The 22,897-nt window shown below is 42.9% G+C and overlaps 1 pseudogene; it reads left to right on the top strand.

Moving 5' to 3' along the window:
• Positions 1 to 20,574, top strand: LOC103009843 (oviduct-specific glycoprotein-like; annotated as a pseudogene).
• The last annotated feature ends 2,323 nt before the right edge of the window (positions 20,575 to 22,897 follow it).

Genomic DNA, 22,897 nt, shown 5'->3' with positions numbered 1-22,897 from the left:
ATGGAAGGTAAATGTGGGACATTAAAGGTTGAACCTCTCTGGAAGTTGAGCTTGAACACTACTTATTCAAGACAGTTATGTGGAGGGTTTTTGAACTTAGCCAGTCACTGAGAAGACACTGAATTATTCAACATATTTTTTACGACTCTGTAAGACATTTATTCAAATTGTTCAACAAATATTTATTAGTGTCCAAATAACAGAGAAGATTTAACCATACTGGACTGTGTGCTACACAGATCATTGTGGAGATTCATCTTTGTCTCCTAAGAACTTATTTTACAATGTTTTCTTACTGGAAGCAGGATAATGGATTTTACTAGCCATTCCATCTTTCCCTGTCTTTTTCTAGAAGCTTTCCCCACCTAATTTTCTGGACTGTTAGTAGGACATCAGTAATGCCAGAATAAAGCCAAATGGCCTGAGAGTTAGTTAAACCTTCTAAAGATGGCAGACTTTGCTTTTATAGGAATAACTTAATTTGTTAGTTTATTGACAATGGACTACTTGAATCCTAGAAGTGAATTGCTGTCTTGGCATAATCCAAGCTTGTTTTCCTCACCCTCTTCCCCACTTCCAACAGGTGCTGTTGAATTGTGGGAGCTGGATGAGAATTCGACACTCATTGTCAGCAAGTTCTGCAACTATAAGCATGATGACATCATGTCTACAGTCAGTGCCCTGAGCTCTGGCACACAAGCTGTCAGTGGTAGCAAAGACTTCTGGTGGGTCCCTGCTCCCATCGAGTCTCTAGGCCTCCTTTGTATGTCTTTAGTGTCATACTGGCCTCATTAAGTAATATTTTGGACCTATTATAAGAACCCAGTGACTAATTATGACATGTCTATAAGGTTTCCTTAGAGATTTTGCAATCTACTGTAAAAATAGGCTGTATCAGATGTCCAGTAGGCAAAGACATAGGATGTGTCTGTTAAAGGAATTTCTTGTTTGAACACATGTTTTTATGTAGACAGTGTAGGTCAACATTAAGTTTCTGTTTCCTTTTGCTTCTTAGCATCAAGGTTTGGGAACTTGCTCAGCAAATGGTTCTGAATTCATACTGAGATGAGTGCATGCTCTTTCCTTTTCAGTCCTAGCCTTGGCTGTTTTGTTTTAGATGGTACTAGGAATCCACCTGGAAGAGGCTTTCCTTGGCCAGAGTCAAAGGTGAAGGTGCCAGATGCCCAGTCACTTTGACACAAGTGACAAAATTGTTTTCTTCCCACTAAAGTTCTGCTGACCCCATTTCATGCAGTGGGTCCCAAGAGGAAGGGCTGGTTCCTGGGTGGGTCATTTACATTTCCTGGATGGGTGAACAAAGGGGCCAGAGTTGTTATCTTCATGCTTTGTTTTGAAACTTGCCCGTGACTCACGTCTGGAAAGGGCAGGAGGCTGATGGGTTGATGTAGGTTGGGAGGGTCAAGGATGAGGACAGGACTGCCTTAGCAGGGCTTGGGAAACTGAATAAAGGTGCTCCTGGGATTTCGAGTGACTTTGCCTGAGAAGCTTCGGCTCAGAGCTGGGCTCAGAGTCTTGTTCCAGACCCCTCTTGTCCCCTTTGCAGGCTGCAGTGCCTCTGGCTACCTTCCCGCCTCCCTGTCTTGGCATCCTCAGCAGAGTGAAGTCTTTGTCTTTGGTAAGGCAGCATGTCGAACTGTGTGTTCACTCTGGGAAGGGGAGGATGAGCGAGAGAGCTGACTCCATAATTCGAGACTCTGGCTGCTCAGTCTCATCAGCACACTTGGGTGCAAGGTGAATTATATTCATGGGGGTGTAGGGAGGTGGGATGATCCAAAAGTGGTTTTAGTTTAGCTTTGGAGAGCATGATGATTTTTGTCCTAGTAGATTTGATTCCTGACTGTTTGCTGTGGCTCTTGTATTCATGGCTAGAAGTCAGTGGGCCGCAAAGCAAGTAGATTGTTACATAGGGAATACGGTTGTATAGTAGAGACAGTTGTGTTAACATGGTGATATGGCTGGGTATATGGTGACATAGTTTGTGATAACAATTATGTCATCCATTAATTTAATTTCCACAACCCCCAAATGACCAATTATTCCTACTTTACCAAAGAGGAAACTGATGCTCAGAGTGATTAACTTGTTCAAGATGGAGGGCATTCAAATCCAAATCTGGTTGAGTCCAAAGCCTATGCTCGTAACCTCTGTGATGTACTCTGTCTTTCCTTCAGGTGATGAGAATGAGGCTGTCTCCCTTGTGGACACCAAGAGTGCAAGCTGTGCTCTCAGCTCAGCTGTGCACTCCCAGTGTGTCACTGGGCTGGTGTTCTCCCCACACAGGTACTGTTCTTTGTCATCAAGGGCCTGGTGGGTATGAATAGGAAGAATGAGGGGGGGGGTGCTTGTGTTGGCGTAGCATTAGCTGATTGGGTAGCTCCTTAAAGCAGGCACTGTTGTAGCTGAGGTTTTGGAATGTGAAAGATCTCTTAAGACTGTAGTCCATTTTTTGGGTTGTATGGTCTCTGACGGTAAATGGCTAAAATATGGTCTTGTTCCTGCTCAACATCCAAAATGGTTAATATTGTGGGCTTGTAGGGTGGTGTGGTTGGAAAGCCTGTGTTTCTGGGTTATTGCGAAAGCTACAGGGAGGGACTAGATGGGATGGTTAGTTGCCAGGATGGCTGTCAACCCTGGCTTTCCTCCATTTCCTTTATCTTTCCTTGGAACTTGTACTGTAGACTTGAGTGGTAGCCAGACTTTAACCCAAAGTGGGGATCAGGCCACCTTCTCTGATCATTTTAGAGTGGGCTTTGGGAATTGCCCAGTCAGGTTTTGTCTTGAGACCCATGGGCTTTACCTTTCTCAACCTTCTTCTTCTCTCCTAATGCTCCCTTCCTGGTCTCTGTTAGTGAAGACTGCTCACTTGCTGTGCTGGACTCAGGCTTTTCTGAGCTGTAAGTGTGTTGTAGAACCCTGTGATCAGGAATCAGGGAGGGGAGCAGCAGATTGCTGGGTCCTTTTTCTCTTCTGAAAAGTATTGTCTCTTTCAAGGGGACTGGGTGATTGAAGCATGCTAACTGTTGACTGTCTCCCTGTTCTGGGGAGCTGACTCACAACCAGCTCTGTCCCTGGTAGAGGAGGAATGTGGTGGTGGGTGTGAATTCTAAGTCTGATAGTCCAGGGGTCAGTCCTGTCCAGAAGTGTGCTTTAAATGTTGCAGCTGTACCCTGAGTCAGCTCCCCAGAGCCAGCTCTGCCCACCAGTACACCTACAAGACCTGTGGCTTAGCTTCACTTTCAGCCAGCTTGGAGGCTAGTCCCACCTACCAGCACACCCACAACTGTCATAGAACCACCACAACAGGAAGGCCCATGCAGGGTACACCTCTAGAGTGCCTGGCTTTGGTGACCAGAAGTGATTGCTCTCTGGTCCCCATAGGAATTCTGCTACATAAAGCCACTCCTTCAAGACTGGGAGATGTAGCTGGTCTATCTAATATACAGAAACAAACAGAGAGTTAGAAAAAATGAGGAGACACAGGAATATGTTCCACTGAAAGAACAAGACTAAACCTCAAAAAAATAATTGAACAAAAAGGAGATATGTAATCTACTGATAAGGAGTTCAAAGTAATGATCATGGAGTAATGATCATAGAGTATGAAAGGGTGAACACAGTGAGAGTTTCAACAAAGAGATAGAAAATATACAAAAGAACAAATTGGGAAGAATACAATAACTGAAGTAAAAAATACACTAGATGGAATCAACATCAGATTAGATGACAGAGAAGAAGAGATCAGTAAGCTGGAAGACATAGCAGTGGAAACCATACAATTGGAACAGCAAAAAAAAAAATAATTTTTAAAATGAGGAGAGTTTAACAAACTTTGGGGACAACATCACATTGTAGTAACATTCATATTATAGGAGTCTGAGAAGGAAGAGAGAGAGAAAGGGACAGAAAGCTTATTTGAAGAAATAATGGCAGAAAACTTCCCTAACCTGGTGAAGAAAACAGACATCCAAGACTAGGAAGCACAAAGAGTCCCAAGCAAGATGAACTAGAAGAGACCCACACCAAGACATAATTAAAATGTCTAAAAGTTAAAGATAAAATTAATCTTAAAAGAAGCAAGAGAAAATCAACTAGTTACATGCAAGGGAACCCCCATAAGACTATCAGCTGATTTTTCAGCAGAAAGTTTACAGGCCAGAAGGGAGTGGCATGATATATTAAAGGTGTTGAAAGAAAAAAAAAAAAAAAGCAAGAATACTCTACCCAGCAAAGTTATCATTCATAACTGAGGGAGAGAAAAGAGTTTCCCAGAGAAGCAACTGTAAAAGAAGTTCATCACCAGTAAATTGGCCCTGTAAGGAATGTTAAGGGACTTCTTCAAATGGAAAAGAAAAGGCCACAACTAGATACAAAAAATTATGAAAGAAAATTCTCACTGATAAATGCAAACATAAAGAAAAAGGCAGTGGATCAACCACCTATAGCTAGTATAAAGCTAAAGGACAAAAGTAGTAAAATAATCTACATCTAAAATGATTAGTTAAGGGTATGAAAATAAAAATATGTAAAATATGACATCAAAACTATGATACTCCCACAAAAACAGACACATAGATCAATGGACCAGAATAGAGAGCTGAGAAATAAATCCATGCTCATATGATCAATTAAGCTATGACAAAGGAGGCAAGAACACAGAACGGGGGAGAAAAGAGAGTCTTCTCAATAAATAGTGTTAGGAATGTTGCACAGCTATATGTGAAAGAATGAATTGGGCCACGCTATCTTATTGCATATACAAAGCTAAATTCAAATTGGTTTTAAACACTTGAATGTAAGAATGTAAGACCTGAAACCATAAAACTCCTAGAAGAAAGCATAGGCAGTCAGATCTTTGACTTAGATCTTAGCAATAATGTTTTGGATCGGCCTCCTCCGGCAAGGACAACAAAATGGGGGGTGGGGGAGGAAGAAAGAAAGAAAGAGAGAAAAAAGAAAGAAAGAAGAGAAAAGAGAGAAAGAGAGAAAGAAAGAAAGAAAAATGGAGCTATAGCAAATAAAAAGCTTTTGCAAGGGGAAAGAAACCAGCAACAAAACAGAAAGGCAACCTACTGAATGGGAGAAGACACTTGCAAATCATATATTCAATAAGGGGTTGATATCTAGAATAATAAAGCACTCATATAACATAATATCAAAAAACCCAAACAACTTCATTAAAAATGAACAGAAGACTTAAAATACATTTTTCCAAATGTAAATAAATAAATAAATGAATAAGTAAATAAATATGGCCACCAGACACCTGAAAAAATGCTCAACATCACTAATCATCAGGAAAAAGCAAATCAAAACTACAATGAAATAACACCTCACACCTGTCAGAATGACTATTATCAAAAACCAAAACATAAACGGGACAGCTACATGTAAAAGAATGAAATCAGAACACTCCCTAACACCATACACAAAAATAAACTCAAAATGGATTAAAGACCTAAATGTAAGGCCAAACTCTTAGAGGAAAACATAGGCAGAACACTCTATGACATAAATCACAGCAAGATCCTTTTTGACCCACCTCCTAGAGAAATGGAAACAAAAACAAAAATAAACAAATGGAACCTAATGAAACTTAAAAGCTTTTGCACAGCAAAGGAAAGCATAAACAAGACGAAAAGACAACCCTCAGAATGGGAGAAAGTATTTGCAAACGAAGCAACTGACAAAGGATTAATCTCCAAAATTTACAAGCAGCTCATGCAGCTCAATATCAAAAAAAACAAACAACCTAATCCAAAAATGGGCAGAAGACCTAAACAGACATTTCTCCAAAGAAGATATACAGATTGCCAACAAACACATGAAAGGATGCTCACCTCACTAATCATTAGAGAAATGCAAATCAAAACTACAACGCAATAACACCTCACACTGGTCAGAATGGTCATCATCAAAAATCTACAAACAGTAAACGCTGGAGAGGGTGTGGAGAAAAGGGAACCCTCTTGCACTGTTGGTGGGAATATAAATTGATACAGCCACTATGGAGAACAGTATGGAGGTTCCTTAAAAAACTAAAAATAGAACTACCATATGACCCAGCAATCCCACTACTGGGCATATACCCTGAGAAAACCATAATTCAAAGAGTCATGTACCACAATGTTCATTGCAGCTCTATTTACAATAGCCAGGACATGGAAGCAACCTAAGTGTCCATTGCCAGATGAATGGATAAAGAAGATGTGGCACATATATACAACGAAATTTTTCTCAGCCATAGAAAGAAACGAAATTGAGTTATTTGTAGTGAGGTGGATGGACATAGAGTCTGTCCTACAGAGTGAAGTAAGTCAGAAAGATAAAAACAAATACTGTATGCTAACACATATATATGGAATCTAAAAAAAAAAAAAAAGTGGTCATGAAGAACCTAAGGGCAAGACGGGAATAAAGACACAGACCTACTAGAGAATGGACATATATACACTGCCTGTGTTTCAAGACTATTCTACAACATGCCCATTGATTCTAAGTTGCCTTACAGGTTTTCCTTTGAATTCCTGTTTTGATTGATTTAGCCAGAGCTGGTGTCTGTTGTTTGCAACCCCACAACTCCAACAATTACTGTCTTGGTTAGTGGGGAAAATACTGCATGTTCTGTGAGGTTGGAAGTGAATGGAAGCTGTTGTCAGAGTTACGGGAATCTTTCTGCGAAGTCATCACTGTCATCAGGAATAACAGTCCCTCTTCATTGGTTTCTATGAAGGGTATTTTCTGTCTTGTTCTGACCCTGCTCTGCTGACTCCACCCCTGCCCCCTTCCCCAAGAGTCTTTATGGGCCATCCACTCTCATGTGCCACCAAAGGTTTGGCAGCTGCTCATTAACATACACTTTAATAACAGTGTAGCATGCGCAGTTGGCTGTCTAATAACTATTCTCCCTCCTTCCTCCATATTTACCAACAGGACTTTGATTTTGTTCAGGTATGAGTGGCCATGTCCTTTAGAGAAGAAACACATCAAGAACTTGGGTCTTGGATGATTGTGCTGAACACCTGAATTAAGCAGTGCTGATTAAGCCACCTCTTCTGGATTTCTTTTAATGAGTGTTAATACGTTTTGATTTTGGTTCAATTGCTTCTAGTTGAGTTTTCTGTTGCACCTAAAAAATGCAAATAGCTAATAGTCATTATATTTTTGAGTACTTACCCTTTAAACACTCTATTTAAAGTAAGACTTTTAATAATCTGAACACTCAGAAAGATAATTATTAATATTTTAATGTTATAGGTGGGAAAACAGGTTCATAAAGATTAAGCAAAAAAAAAAAAAAAGATTAAGCAACATGATCCAAGATTATATGGTCTGTCAGTCAGGGTCCTAAGGAAAACAGATGGTATACTCAAATTAAGATAATTTGAGGAGGGTTCATTTACAAAGAGAGTAACTACGGAGTTTTGGGAGTGGTGTAGGGGAATCACAGAGCTAGTGTAGGAAGCCAGGGCTAGAACAGTGGAGCTGTTACAGGGAGAGGTTACCTGAAACTAGAAGAAGAGATAGTCAGGTCGAGCAGTCTTCCTTGAGAGAAGCAGTGAACCTCGAAGGAGAGTTATGGTTACCTTGATGTGACTTCACAGGGAGTGATCCCTAGGGGAATAAACTCCCTGACCTCACTCTCCTTCCTCCATCTACTCTTCTGTCAGGCAGAGCCCACTGAGCTATTGGATGTAGTCCAAACAGACTAACTTGCAGAGGCAGAGAGCAAGGTGGAGAAAGATGGGGAGGTAGAGGGATAATTGGAGAATATTGGTGTGGTCCAGCCTGTTTGCCCCCTACTGTCCTCTCTTGTCCGAAATGCAGGTCAAATGTCATGACCTCAACAAAAGAGATGCCCAAAGTTCCATCAGCTATTTATCATCATGGGATGATGTTCATTTGTTCATATTTTCACCTTAAACTTAAACAATTAGCCATCAACAGTGTCCTCATATAAAGTAACAGGAGGGAAATGGAAAGATAAAAACAAGTAATATAAAATATAGCTGTTACAATCCCTGCTTCTATAACTGGACCCAATGCCAGTTGCCTCTTTCTAAGCCAGAGTGTGCTCCTTGGCTGTGCTTTTTCTTAGCTCATTCAGTCCAAAGGCAGACCATTTAATTGCTGGTTCTGGGGCTACAAAGATAAATCAATCACTTATCCTCGCTAAAAGAACTCACTTTGCAAGAGTTGAAACAGTTGTTTAATTTTAAATCTAGGGTAATAAGGGGTAAGTATATATGTGATCTCAGGTTTGTGATGGCATTAAAAGAACAAGAACAATAATGAAAGCAACTCTGCTTTAACTGGGTTTTTTTTCACCCTTGGGATTATTAATTATCAATACTGGATAATTCTTTGCTGTGGGAGGCTGTCTTGTGCCTTGTAGGGTGTTTAGCACCATCCCTGTCTTCTACCCACTAGGTACTAGTAGCACCCCTGCCCCTATCGTGACAAGCAAAAATGTCTCCAGACATTGCCAAGTGTCCCATGGGGGTGATTTATTGCCCAGTAGGAAACCACTGGCTTAAAAGGTAAAGAAAGGGGTCATTGCATGGATGTGCAATAACATTTTTATCTGTCTCCAAGTAATGGTCATTTAGTTAGTTGGGAATTCTCTTTTTTGTTGTTGTTACAAATAAACCTGCAATGAACATACTTTCTTTGTGTACTTGGGCAGATATGTCTGCATGGTAAATTTCTAAAAGTGAAGTTGCTGGGTTATAAAATGCGTTTAGGATTGTGGTGTTCTCAAAATGTCTTCTAAGGAGATTGAATGAATAGTGTTACCTTTACTATTTTATTAAAATATTCTTTTTTGAATTGCCTCAAGTTTTACACTTAAATAATATCTAAGAAATCATGGGGTTTTTGGATAATTACATTTTCTAACACACATTAAAAATAAGCACATAAATATTAAAATTAAAAAATCCTAACGTACAACCCCAAATTATCTTTTATATTAAATATTGGGAAACAATGCTCTAGTCTATCTCCTTCATTTTAGAGATGTGGTAAAGCTGTTTCAGGTTTACACTGATCTGGAGTCAACACTCTTTGTGTTCTTATGTTATTCAACCAATTGCTTTTGTTTGAATCATACTTCTCCAATTCTTCCACATGAGAATCATGAAAAATTTGGTCAAATGCTTTGTTAAACCCACAGCCCTTCACATCTGTGATCTTGCCTTCATCTAGTTGAGTGTTGTAGAATGTGGAAGAGGTTGTGATGCAGTGGGGATTTCTTCAGCAAGCCAACTAAAAGGTATTGTACGTGCCTTTTGTCATTTCGTGAGAACAGGCTGACCATTAAGGAGTGTTTTCTAAGTATCTGGGTGGGTGTGTAAAAATACAAAGCAACGGTTGTACTTTTGACAGCAGGAACCCAAGGAGGAGGATTGGGAGCGAACAGTGCGACATGGCACAGTGATTTTCAACCTGACCCTCACTCAGCATTTCACTATTCATCGTCTCCTACACACAGAGGCTTAGTTGCCAATTCTTTGGCACAGTCATCCCTGAATGAAGCAGAGGTCACTCCTGGGCATCCACTGTTATATCTTGCCGTTCTTCTCAGCATCATTAGTCACTTTTGAATGGATGGAAGAGGGAGGTCTGGGATCTAGCCTTGCCCACTGCAGCAGACTAGGAGCCCAGAACACTGAGCCAGGTGCAGATAAAGGAGGTTCAGTTGGCAGGCAGATTTGGCCCTGTGATGGGTACAGCATGAACAGCTAGTGCCCCTGGAAGGAGTCTGGGTGGAAGGGCGCAAACCTCGTGGGAAATCTCAGTGATGTGGTAGCTGGGGGGCAGGAAGTGGGGTGAAGGGAGGCTCAGAAGCAACGAGAGACAGGCGTTCACATCAGGGAGGTCTTTAAAGACAGGCAGTAAGGCCCCAGGAGCCCGGCAAGAATGAGTCAGGACCCAGGCCCTAGGAACCAACTGTGGTGCCTACAGTTATAAACCAGGAGAAATCAAAGTGGAGACCCAGAAACAAGAATTAGGGCACAAGGGCTAGGAACTGGGAAACAAGTAAGAGCTTGGTCATTAGAGTTAGAAAGCGCACCAGGGGTAATCTACCAATGGTGTGAGATGTTGCCAAATCTGATCTAGCGTTGCATTCAGGGACTTAATTATCTCCTGATTCAGGTTAATATTATCTGAAGGTATGGAGGGTGGCATTGAACATGCAGGTGGGACCTAATGATAGTGCAGAGCAGGAACTGGATCTCAATCCTGTTTAGAAACAAAACTTATGTGCTTCTCTCTGCACTCATCCAAGAGATACAAGAGAGAGACACACACTGGCTCTGGAGGATGTGATCCACGTGCTCACTAGACTAGAAGCTCCTTGAGCAGAAACTGTGTCTTCATCACCACAAACATAAGGTGGCTATCAGGGCCTGGCCCGTGCTCAATGAATATTCATTGAGGACATAAAGGAAGGCAAAGAGGGCTGAAGAAGTGGGGCCACAGCCTCTGTTGGATGGGGTATTCCCTCAGGCTTTCCCAAGTTTCAGTGAAATATCCTTGCCTTAAACGTTCTATACCATTGTTTATACTTATTGTTTTTATTCCATGATATGCAGGCAACCTGCTGATACAAATTAAACTTTCCTAGTTTCTTCATATTGGAAATGAAGTGAATTCAACCACTAGCCATTGTTATTTGCCAGTGTCATTTATTATATTGATGTCTGGTTAGCACCTCAGTGGCGTGTGGATTAGGTCAGCTGTGTGACTCTCCAAGAGGACGGGCATAGTGGATACACTGAGAACATCCAGTTTCTGGTCCCCCATGATTGAGGTTCACACCCTGAAATATGGGACCTTCTCATGGTCTGAGAGCCTCTGTAGCAGAAAAGAAAGCTGATGGATCATTGGAGTATAGACCTATGTTATTTATCCTTCATAAATTGTTGTATCCTTCATATTATTGCTGTATTATTGTTGTATATTTTAAAAATCCAGGTGTCCAGAATTGGATTCATTATATTCCTTAGGTTCATGACACTTCTCATGACAGTGTCACCATTGGCTCATATACTGGCTCAAACACTCCTGGCTCATACAAAAATTCAGATTTTTGTCTTCTCTTGAGAAATTGAAGAATCCTCCAAAAGATTGGTTCTATTTCACCGCAAGGCAGAAATTAGTGGCTACTCAGAGTGCTGTCCCTGTTCATACCAATCTCTGCTGTCTCCTGACCAAGAGGCTTCATGTTAGTTGAAGTGTATCACTGAGCTTGAACTGTTATTCTTCCAATTAAGTGGAAAGTGAACTATTCTATTGTGTCCACTACACTGATTTACATTACCTGCCTGTCAGCATTTGAGTTTGAGAACCCTGCTCTCGGGGAAACTCTTATGGTATCACTAATACCTGCTACCATTGACTGAGCCCTTACTATACGCAGAGCACTGAACTAACAGTTTTTCACACATTATCTCTCTTTTTTTTTTAACATCTTTATTGGAGTATGATTGCTTTACAATGTTGTGTTAGTTTCTGCTGTATAACAAAGTGAATCAGCTTATGTATGCATATGTCCCCATATCCCCTCCCTCTTGCGTCTCCCTCCCACCCTCCTTATCCCACCCCTCTAGGTGGTCACAAAGCACCGAGCTGATCTACCCTTGTGATGCTGCTGCTACCCACTAGCTATCTATTTTACATTTGGTAGTGTGTATATGTCAATGCTGGGACGAAGTGACACATTATCTCTTTAATACGTATAAAACCCTATGAGGTAAGTTCAAGTGTTATCTCCGTTTTACAAGTGTGGAAGCTGAAGCTCAAAGAGCTAAGTAACTGTCCAAGATGATAAAACTTCTAATTTTTGACACTAGGATTCAGACTTTGGCCTGCCTGAGTCCATGTCTTGTGCTTTTTAATTTTACATTACACAGCTTTCCTAAACCACTAATCTTAAAACAATAGAATTACTGCTGCCCTTCAGTGTTTCTTCCTCATACTCAGTCCACGTGGGGCTGAATTCCAGGAGGAGGGGCTGAGTACCACCCCGCCCTCACCAGGGCCCATGGTGGACACCCACTCTGTGCCAGTGGCAGAGGGAGTTGTTGCTTTGTTGGATCTGAGAGCTATAGCTCTGCTGGGCGGGAGGACAGGAGATGCCGGGGTCACTGTGATTCTGGGGCAGCTGCCCATTAATCACTGTCCTTGGTTTTGTGTGTGTTTAGCTGGGCTATCCCAGTGCTGTCCCAGGGTCATACCTGGGGAAGCGCATATAAAGGGGTTCCATGGCTAGACCTACAGTTCTCAGAACGTGGAGATGGGGAAGCTGTTGCTGTGGGTTGTTGAGTGTGGTGGGTTCCAGCCCTGCAATGTCTCTCAGTCCAGGGGTGCCAGGCTTCATAAGCTTGTTGGTGCCTAAGAAGCATCCTGGGACTCAGGGGCCTGGATTAGGTAGAGGTGAGACAGGACACAGTGAAGGGCCAGAGGGGCCCAGGGAGGAGAGATTAGAGCAGTGGTTGTGCTCTGGCAGCACATGAAACATTTTTATGCCTGACATCCACCTCAGACCAATTCAATCAGAATCTCTGGGGGAGGACCCAAGATAACACAACTTTTATTTTATTTATTTATTTTTAAAACATCTTTATTGGAGTATAATTGCTTTACAATGGTGTGTTAGTTTCTGCTTTATAACAAAGTGAATCAGCTATACATATACATATGTCCCCATATCTCTTCTCTCTTGCATCTCCCTCCCTCCCACCCTCCCTATCCCACCCCTCTATGTGGTCACAAAGAACCGAGCTGATCTCCCTGTGCTATGCGTCTGCTTCCCTTTAGCTATCTATTTTACGTTTGATAGTGTATATATGTCCATGCTACTCTCTCACTTTGTCCCAGCTTACCCTTCCCCCTCCCCGTATCCTCAAGTCCATTCTGTAGTAGGTCTGTGTCTTTATTTCCATCTTGCCCCTAGGTTCTTCATAACCATTTTTTTTTTTAGATGCCATATATATGTGTTGAACAAAAGAGCAAAGAGTCCAGAACTCCTAGTCTGAGCATGGGCCTCTTGTGCCATGTTAGCTCCAGAGATCTTTCTGGAAGTGCTGGCCCTTGGCTCATGTTCCCTCCCCTAATCTGTTCAGGCAGAGAAAGTCAGTGCCAGGACAGGGTGTCAGGACTGAGCTGTTACCCACGAGGAAACAGCAGAGGGACAGTGCCTGGCCAGAGGCAGACCATGTTTTCAGAGGCCAAGCTGGCCTGAGCCTGCTCTCTCCACCCCAGGCTGTGTGATTGTTTCCATCTGGCAGGGGGAGTTGTGGTTTGCAAATCCTCCCTGGAGCCTGAAGTCCCCATTCCTGGGTATTGGAGCCCCGTGCTGGGAGGGCCTTTAAGAGGCTCTGAGAGTTTCAAAGACCTTCCTTCCTTTCCTCAGTCACATCCACTGTGCCCTCCACAGGGTGCAAAACAAGGGGTTTTGTAAGGGAGGCTGAGGTTGTGCAGAAAACACTCCTGGCCTCACCCCTGGTCTCCCTGCAGGTTCACCACGATGCTTTCCACATTCGCCAACCAGGAGAAGTTTGTCAATTCAGTGATAGCCCTCCTGAGGACACATGGCTTTGATGGTCTGGACCTCTTCTTCTTGTACCCTGGACTCAGAGGCAGCCCCAGCCGTGACCGCTGGACCTTTGTCTTTTTACTTGAAGTAAGGCCAGCCTGGCAGCTCCCAAATGCAGAAATGATTCTACTTTGATCATATCTGGGCTCAGGGCACAGGGGAAGCCTAAGGCTGGGGACAAGGGCAAGACAGCGGTAACAGAAGGTTGTTTACTGCCACCACCTGCAGGTGTTGGACAAAGAGCTGCCTAGCAAGGGCCCTATGGTGGCTCTTTCTCTCTGTCACATCCGGGCCTTGGCCCAGCCCTCCAGCCTGAGTGATGCCTTCTCCTTGCAGCTCCTGGGCTCCCTCAGGTGGGCTGTCTGAACTCTGCTCCTGGGCCTGCTGCCAGCCTTCTGTTCAATGACTTACCACATTGGCTCACGTCCGCCTTTCTCACGAGCCTGTGGGCAGGGCCTGTGTCTGACTCTCCTGGCTCAAGGGGCTCCGTAAATAAAGGTTTCTTGGATGAGTCTTGTTTTCCCAGACTCTGCTTTGTCTGGTTCTTGCGTCTGCCTCTCTTTCTTCCCAGGAGCTCCTGTTTGCTTTCAGGAAGGAGGCGCAGCTCACCATGCGTCCAAGGCTGCTGCTCTCTGCTGCTGTCTCTGGGGACCCCCGTGTCATCCAAAAAGCGTATGATGTGCACCTTCTGGGAAGGTGAGTGGGTGCTGCCTTGGTGGACAGGACATTGGAGGGAAGGAGGCATCTCAAGCTCAAAACCCCAGAGGTGCCCAAGCACTGTCCTTGAGCTTTCCAAGTTCCTGCCCTGCTGTGAGTGCACCTTTGGGAGGTGGGCTGATCAGGAGCATGGGTGGGGACAAGGATTATTCCATTATATTCTGGGCTTTGCTTAGGAGATCAGCGGGAGGTGATGTAGTACCAGTCCTCACCACAGCATCCTCTTGGGTAGAGATCTATAGCACCCATCGCTGGGTCTCTAGGAGAGAATCCAGGAGTCTGGCCTCTGCTGTCCCAGAGTCCCCTGTAGGCTTTCACTGGGTCCCAGATAGCTCGTATCACATAGATGGATTAGTTGCCAACTACTGCCACTGCAACAAAAATAGGAATGCCCAGTCAGGCCCAGTTTTCAGAGCACAGGATACGTCTTCATGCAAATGTTACAAAGCCAGGCAGAGAGTCATAGCTCTCTGGACATGCCAGCTCTGCACTAATTTTCCCAAAGCTCAAGAATCAAGTATTTACAGATGTGAAAACTGAGGCAGATGCAGAACACAAGAGCTCTTGGGTGTTCCTCTGTGTGATTACAATTAGGGAGAGTGGTTTCAATGTGGCAGGAAAGGTGAGAACCCAGTGGGGTGAGTTGGCTAGTGTTGGTCTTACAGCCAGGCAGGATTGAGTCCAACTTCACCCAGCTGGGTCACCTTAGACAAATTAGATAACCATCTGAGTTTCAATATCTTCATTTTAAAATGGAAACAATTGTGGTACTTAGGGCATTGGCCAGATTAAAGTTAAATTAGATAATTCATGTTAACTTCTACACCTGTGACCTGGTAAGGCTCAATTACACTTTGTCATTTGGAAAACTTTCAGGAAGAGATGGGTTTCAATGGTTCCTTAAATGGTAGAAGGACAGAAGCTCTTTTATGCTGTGGATCAGAACTGCTTACACACGACGATTTATGCAGACCTCTCTTGCACTTGTATCAGACTGAATGCCTTTGTTTTCTGTTCTGACCCCTGCTCACTCCCTTGGATACTCTCAGCATGGCATAGGTCCTGATGCACCACTGTCCCTAACCAGCTGTGTGTTCCAGGGGCAGCCTCTCAAGTGGAGGGCACAGCTTGGGCAGTCCCCACAGGCAGAAATGGCAGGGAAGTTGGGTGTCCAATGTTCAGCTAGTTAGCTAGTTAGTCCTGTGATGATTGGACTTGGAAATTTAGCTAGCACGATCTTCATATTTCCTCTTCCTGCCCCATACAGACACCTGGATTTCTTCAGCGTCTTGTCTTATGACCTACATGGAAGCTGGGAAAAGTTCACAGGACACAGTAGCCTGCTGTTCTCTATGCCCAAGGACCCCAAATCTTCGGTAAGAAAAAGAAAGCTCTCATGTGTCCCAGAAATCTGTCCCTGAGTCAGGCCATTGGCTCTTGGTAAGTAGGAGGGGTTTGTATTCTTCTTACCTGCAGGCATATGCCATGAACTACTGGTGAAACCTTGGACACCCCCTGAGAAGCTCCTTATGGGGCTCCCCACCTATGGATGTACTTTTTGCCTCCTCAAAGCCTCTAAGAATGAGTTGTGGGCAGAAGCTGTGGGACCAGCATCTCCAGGGAAGTACACCAAGCAAGCTGGCTTCTTGGCTTATTATGAGGTGACAGGAATGGGGACCTCTGTCTGTTAGTTAGGGCTCCCACACCCCAGCCCAGGGCAAGAGCAAGGACAGGGAGAAAGGCAAGAGTGAGGGCTAGAGACAGGACAAGGAGGTGGTTTACTGGGGCAAGGGAAACCCACTCTCTGGGATATTCTCTGTTTCTTCAGGGGAAGTTATTTGAGTCCTTTGTAAGGGATGAGGGACTGTGTGGAGTCTGAGTGGAAGGGGACAGATATTTTACCCCTTAGAAGAATCTTAAATGATATTTAAGTAAATCCTGACTTTCTATAGGCCTATTTAAACATAATTAATATTTGCAATATATAAATGTGTGTATATATATATATACATATATATATAATTTCAAACATTTGCAAAAGTAAAAGAATAGTATAACTTCCTCTCACTCACCCTGATTCACAAACACCCCTCACACAGCTTCAAGAAATAACCACTCATGGCCAATTTTATTTCTTCTCTGCTCCTTGACTCCTTCCTTCTCACTAGTAGATTATTTTGAAACAATTCCAAGACTCCCTCATCACAGATTCTTTCTCCTGGAGCTCGATTCCACTCCCTAATCCCCATCTCAACAAAACTTGCTCTTGAATGGAGGAAAGAGACATGGATCTAACAGAATGTGAAACACAAGAGAAGATAGTAAGAGTCACTGAGTGTGTGGCCATAGTACCTGGGAATGTCTTATGGCACAGGTAGAATCCTGATGGGCAGGAATGACAAGATAGGAAGGACCTCTTAGGCAGAGAACAACAGGCACATAGACACAGATGTGTAAGGGCACCAGAGGGAGAGCTGTGTCTTTGCCTGTGGTAGTAGTGGAGGTGTTGGTGTCCCTCCAAAATGCTCTGTGCTGGCTGCCTGGAGATGTTTCCCTGTTAATCCAGTGAAGCATGGTTATGAGTGATGACATAGTTGAGGGAGTGTTTTTGAAGGACATTACGGGTCAAAGAGATTTTGATAACACATTTAATGAACGCTCCCCAAAAATCACTTACATATTAACTTCTGCAACCCAAGTTGAACATGTCTATATCTTTACAGCATATGGTCTCCAGCTCAGTGCTGTATACCCAGTCCACATGCAGTGCTTCTTTAATTGTAATAACCTAGTTCTCCCTGCCTTCCAGATCTTTACATTTATTATAGATTCAAAAGTTAGCTTACCTAGATGGGGAACTTTATGTTGGTTTTAATAAGCAGAGGAGATACTTGTTAATGGAAAGTCTTTGAAAAAGATACAGGTTTGGTCCAGAGTCAGGTTTGTTACTGTAGTTTAGTATTGACATTATTTACCACACCTCGGTTTGGTTTCTTAAGGATGTCACCCACTCCTTGGTTCTCTCCCTGTTTTTCCATCACAGATATTAGGGGAAGGAATGTGCAATAGCAGAAATTTTGAAGAATAGAGAGGAGGTCCTTTGTGAGTGGCTGCCCTACCCACTCTTCAGTCCACCTTCTCCTCACTCCCTCATAAGTGATTCTTGGATTCTTTAACACTGGGGGAGAAATGGTGTGTCTGTTGGCGTTTCTCTCCATCGCACGTCACAGAACTGACCTCTGTTCTGATGCTCCTGGCAGATTTGCTCCTTCATCTGGAGAGTGAAGAAGCACTGGATTGATGATCAGTATGTCCCATATGCCTACAAAGGGAAGGAGTGGGTTGGCTATGATGATGCCGTCAGCTTCAGTTACAAGGTGAGACTTTGTTCCTTTCATGCTCCAGCATAGAGTTTCCCTCTGCTTCCATGAGGCCTTTGTCTGTACAGTGTGTGAGTGTGTGTGTGTGTGTGTGTGTATGTGAGTGTATGTGTGTGTGTATAACTATAAAACTGGCAGGTTAACTTGTTAGCCTGTAAGTAGAAAAAATCTCGGAATCTTCATTTTCAAACTTAACAATTATGGGGTTCATTCTTATTTAACGTTTGGGGAAAGTAAATCCCAGAAAGAGCCAACTGATTTGGCCAAGTCATGGAGCTGCTTGGATATGACAGACTGTATCTTTTCCATCAGCCTTACAGAAAACACTCGTAAAGTAATAATAAAACCTTGATTCAAGGCTAAACATCTGCCTTTTAGTTATATCTGAGGTTTAAAAAATCATGGATAAAAGCCTTTATTTTCTTATATGTGTAAAGTGTACAATATTATCTGCTCTTCTCCTCCTTTCTAGCATCACTATGGTATAAGGTATGTTGATGTGATTTTTTAAAAATGAAGCAATATCTATCATTTAATATGATGATAATGGTGATTAGCAGGCTGGGGAGCCAGACAATATTTAACATTTATGAACATTTACTATGTGCAAAGCATTGCTCCAAATATTTTACATGTAGGAATTAAAAAAATTTTTTTCAAATCGTGGCAAAATATACACAACATAAAAGTCACCATTTAACCCATTTTGTTACAGTTCAGTAGCATTAAGTACATTCACACTGTTGTGTAACTATCACCCTTATCCATCTCAGAACTTTCTTGTCTTCCCAAACTGAAACTCCACACCCATTAAACAACTCCCCATTCCTCCCTCACACAGCTCCTGCTAATCCCAACTCTACCTTCCATCTCTATGAATTTAACTACTCTAAGTACTTCTATGAGTGGAATCATAGTATTTGTCTTTTTGTATCTGGCTTATTTCACTTACATAATGTCTTCCAATTCCACCCATGTTGTAACATGTGCATGTAGGAATTCTTTGGATCCTAAAAATGTTGGAAATGTTATTATCCATTTTTTTTTTACACATGAGGCAACTAAGAGACATAGCTTTATGTAACTTTTTTCAAGATCCCATAGCTGATAAGCAGTAGAGGCTAGATTCAAATACAGACTACATGCCTAACCATCCTGCCATATTGCCTTCTGAGATCCCATCTGTTTTTGCCATTGTACCTAGTACAGTGGGTTGACTGACTACTGCTTTTTCAGGCATTTTCCATAAAGAGAGAGCATTTCGGGGGGGGGGCATGGTGTGGACATTGGACCTGGATGACGTCAGGGGCACTTTCTGTGGCACTGGCCCTTTCCCTCTTGTCTACACATTGAATAATCTCCTGGTGAAGGCTGTTGAGTAGCTATGACCTGGAAACGGGTTGGCTGTTGCACACCCAGCTACTGGTGCGTGCTTTCTGTTAGATCTAAAGGATTTGGTGAGGCAACATGACACTGAAAGAGGAGAATAAGCTTTGATGACACGTTAGTCTGCTTTCTAATCTTGGTTTGAATGCATGCTCTATTAGATCTCTCTGAGCTTTGTTTTCCCCATCTACAAAATGGGAGTAATCCTTATACTCAGGACATAATACAAACTAAATGAGATATGGAATGAAAACATGCTGGCTCATAGTGAACACAATATGTGTTAGTTTATTTCTCTATTTCTTTTTCCTGTTTTCATGGGACAAGAGCCAGAAAAGGAAATTAGGTTTCCTTTGATATCTCTTTGATAGTAGAGACTGCCTTGGCAGTTAGGAGATGGAACCTGGCATGCTAGAGCTGCAACAATCTTGGAGATGGTCTATAACCCTCATTTTGTGAGGAGACTAGGGCTCAGAAAGATAATACAGCCAGTCAGCGGTGGAAATGGGACTCCAACCCAATTCTTTACGAAATGCTGTCTAGAGCAGCTTCCTTGCCCTCAGCCTTGTTCCTGGTGCCTCCCACAATGGGGGACACAAAAGGGTTCTCCTTGAGGATTCCACAAGTAAGAAATAGGCTTTGGGGGCAAGGTCTTGCTCAAGGTGCAAAGGTCAAATCAAGGGCTTAAGCATAGAGAACTGGCAGACTCGTCCTTGAGGTTACTCACCAGAAATGTAGCCGACCCACCGAGTGCCCATGGGCCCCTGGGATCATGTTACCATGATGAGGTAGGGGAGCAGGGTTTCTATGTATTGAGAGTTTATCTATTTCCTCAAGTGGGTGCATTAGGAAATCCTCCAATTCTGGTTTGGGAGCAAGTACTTCAGCCCTGGAGTGAGTCTAGTCCTGCCAGTAATAGGATGGGAAGGAAGGGGTAGGAATTTCATCCTTTTCTGATGATTTCTTCTAGAGTTCAGCTCAACTCCTTCACCAAAATTTTGGCTCTCAACTGCTGTGAATTCTTAAAGAATTGGCCCTGAAAGCCTGACTGTGATCAAGGATTTGACCACTGATTTGGGGATCTTGCCCCCAGGAGGAGAGACTATGGCCACTGAGACCCACAGAAAGGCTGAAACTAGGACCACAGTCCCCAGAGGTGGGCTTGTGACCCCTACAAGGGAAACTCTGTCCTTTGGAAAGCACCCTGTAGCTCCAGAATGGAAGACTGAGACCCCTGGAGAGGAGACCATGACCCCTGTGGGCCACCAGGCTGTGACCCCTGGAGGGTTAACTGTGGCTCCTATGCATCTTCAGACTGGAGAGAAAATCATGCCCCCAAGAAGGAAGGCTGAAGCCCCTGAGAAGATGACCGTCCCCTCAGAAAAGATGACAGTCACCCCTGCTGGGCAGACTGAGACATTGAAGAACTTGGTGGTTTTTATGGTCTTAACTGGTCTTGGCTGGTTTTGACTGAAATGGCTCAGGCATCTTCAGTCAGCTAGTGGGTTGGGTTGGGGTGGGCTGGTTTATCGTGGTCTCACCTGGGCTGACTGAGGTCTCTTTCCATGAGAACTTGCATTCTTCAACTGACTAGTTTACATGGTTGTGGTCTCATTGTTACTAGAAAGCAAGTGAGAAATCTCCAATAGACAATTAATTTTTAAGTCTCTGCTTGAATCGTGTTTACTATTGTTCCATTGGCCAAAGCAAGTCAAATGACCAAACCCAGAGTTAGAATGGCAGGGAATTATCCAAGTGGATACAGGGAAGCATAGATAAATTGGAGGTTATTACTGTAATAATCTGCTTTACAAACTTAATGTTCTAGTATTTAAGAGAAGCTGAAATTAGGGTGTGTGAGTGTGTGTGTGTGTGTTTTATAGAAGTCTACTGACTTCAAAGCATTGGCTAAACTGTCTGCGGCTGGATATGTCTATGGGTAGTAGTCATGCCCCCTGGACCAGGGTGCTTTGATCCGGCAATTGGATCAAAGGGTTCCATGTTTGTATTAAGGTCTGATGGAATAGAAATGGGTTGACATTTCATTCTGGACACTGGATTGTCAGATTTCTTCTCCTACTTGTTGTATAAATCTTACCTTCATCTCGTTAAAGGTTAGGGATTATATATTTAATTGGTCATTCTTAGCGTACAGAAAAGAGATAGAGGTGTAGCTTTTCCCACCCGTTCCTATATGGACAATAAATATTTCTGATGAATCTTTGTGATTTTTTTTCTGTCCCCTTCTCTACATGTGCTTTATTCAAGGATGATGTGCCTGACAGTTTATATTTATCTATGTATTTTTAAAATCTAATTTATAAGCTTCCTGGAATTTATCTTTTAGCTGTAAATTGGTTGGGACTTCTAACTTCACCATCTCTCTCACAACATAGATCAATGGGCAGTCAAGGTCCTACCCTGCGGACTTCCCTGGTGGCGCAGTGGTTAAGAATCCACCTGCCAATGCAGGAGACACGGGTTCGAGTCCTGGTCTGGGAAGATCCCACATGCTGCAGATCAACTAAGTCTGTGCGCCACAGCTACTGAGCCTGCGTGCCTAGAGCCCATGCTCTGCAGCAAGAGAAGCCACCGCAATGAGAAACCCTCACACCGCAACGAAGAGTAGCCCCTGCTCGCTGCAACTAGAGAAAGCCCACGCACAGTAACAAAGACCCAATGCAGCCAAAAAAATAAATAAAATAAAAAATAAATAAATTAAAGAAAAAAAGGTTCTACCTTATATTGGTCACAAGAGGAGGGGAAGAGAGGAGTTCAATATTGAGGTCACACCTTCTCTTGTGAATTTATTCCGAAAGTGAACTCATTCTGCAATGAAACCTGAGAAGTGTTGGTTTTATTCTGGGGGGCCATGGACCCAGGTAAATATTAGGATTTTTACACTATGAAATATAAATAAGGACAGATATTGGGGGCAAATAACAGACTTTGCCATACATCTGCCCTTTGGCCATTCAAATATCTGTGCAAACCCTTTGTTCATGTTTAGAAACCACATATTATCTTCCTGGACGATGACTCCAAAGTTTCTTCAGTTACTGCAACCAGCTCAAAGGCCAGGGTTTTTGGGTGGTACACAGTCTTTGTGATTAGGTCCAGATATGACCCCTCCCATGGCCCGATAACTTACAAACTATAAAGCAAATTGTTTTCATCTCTCCCAATAAAAATTCCCTTTGGAAAAATAAAAGAATGGAACATTGCAAAGATCATATCCTGTTGGCTATGAATTACAAAGACTCCCTCCTTGGCAGGGCATGAGTTCCGTAGTTAGTCCACCTGTCAGTCCCTAGTTCTCTCTGAGAAGAATCTCTTGTCCATTTTAGAGAGGAAGTAGAGCATGTGGTTAATGTGTGTATCCAGAAACAGACTGTGTTTCTTCTGATCTTGGCTTTTATGTGACCTTGGATACGTTACTTACTTTCTTCATGTTTCAGTTTCCTTGTTGGTAAATTTGAGAACTAAATGTGTTAATTAATACACTTAAAACACTTAGAAGAGTGCCTGGCACATGATGTGCATGCCATATTCCTGACTGCTTTCTTGGAACCTTCTCTTGCCCATTTTCTCCATGACCACATCTGAAGTAGGCGTTGGAGAGTCTACACTTCCAATGGGCTGTGCAGTTTATGTAGCTTGTTTTTTTTTTTTTAATGTGTACAACATTATATTTCTACTTCTGTATACACTACAGTGTGCTTACCACCAAAATTTTAGTTTTTATCCATCACCATGTAGCTTGCTTCTTGATGGTGCAGTTTTAGGGGTGGCA

The sequence above is a fragment of the Balaenoptera acutorostrata genome, chromosome 1 (genome assembly GCF_949987535.1).
Source record: "Balaenoptera acutorostrata chromosome 1, mBalAcu1.1, whole genome shotgun sequence".
Lineage (NCBI taxonomy): Eukaryota > Metazoa > Chordata > Mammalia > Artiodactyla > Balaenopteridae > Balaenoptera > Balaenoptera acutorostrata.
This window is presented reverse-complemented; position numbering and strand designations above follow the sequence as displayed.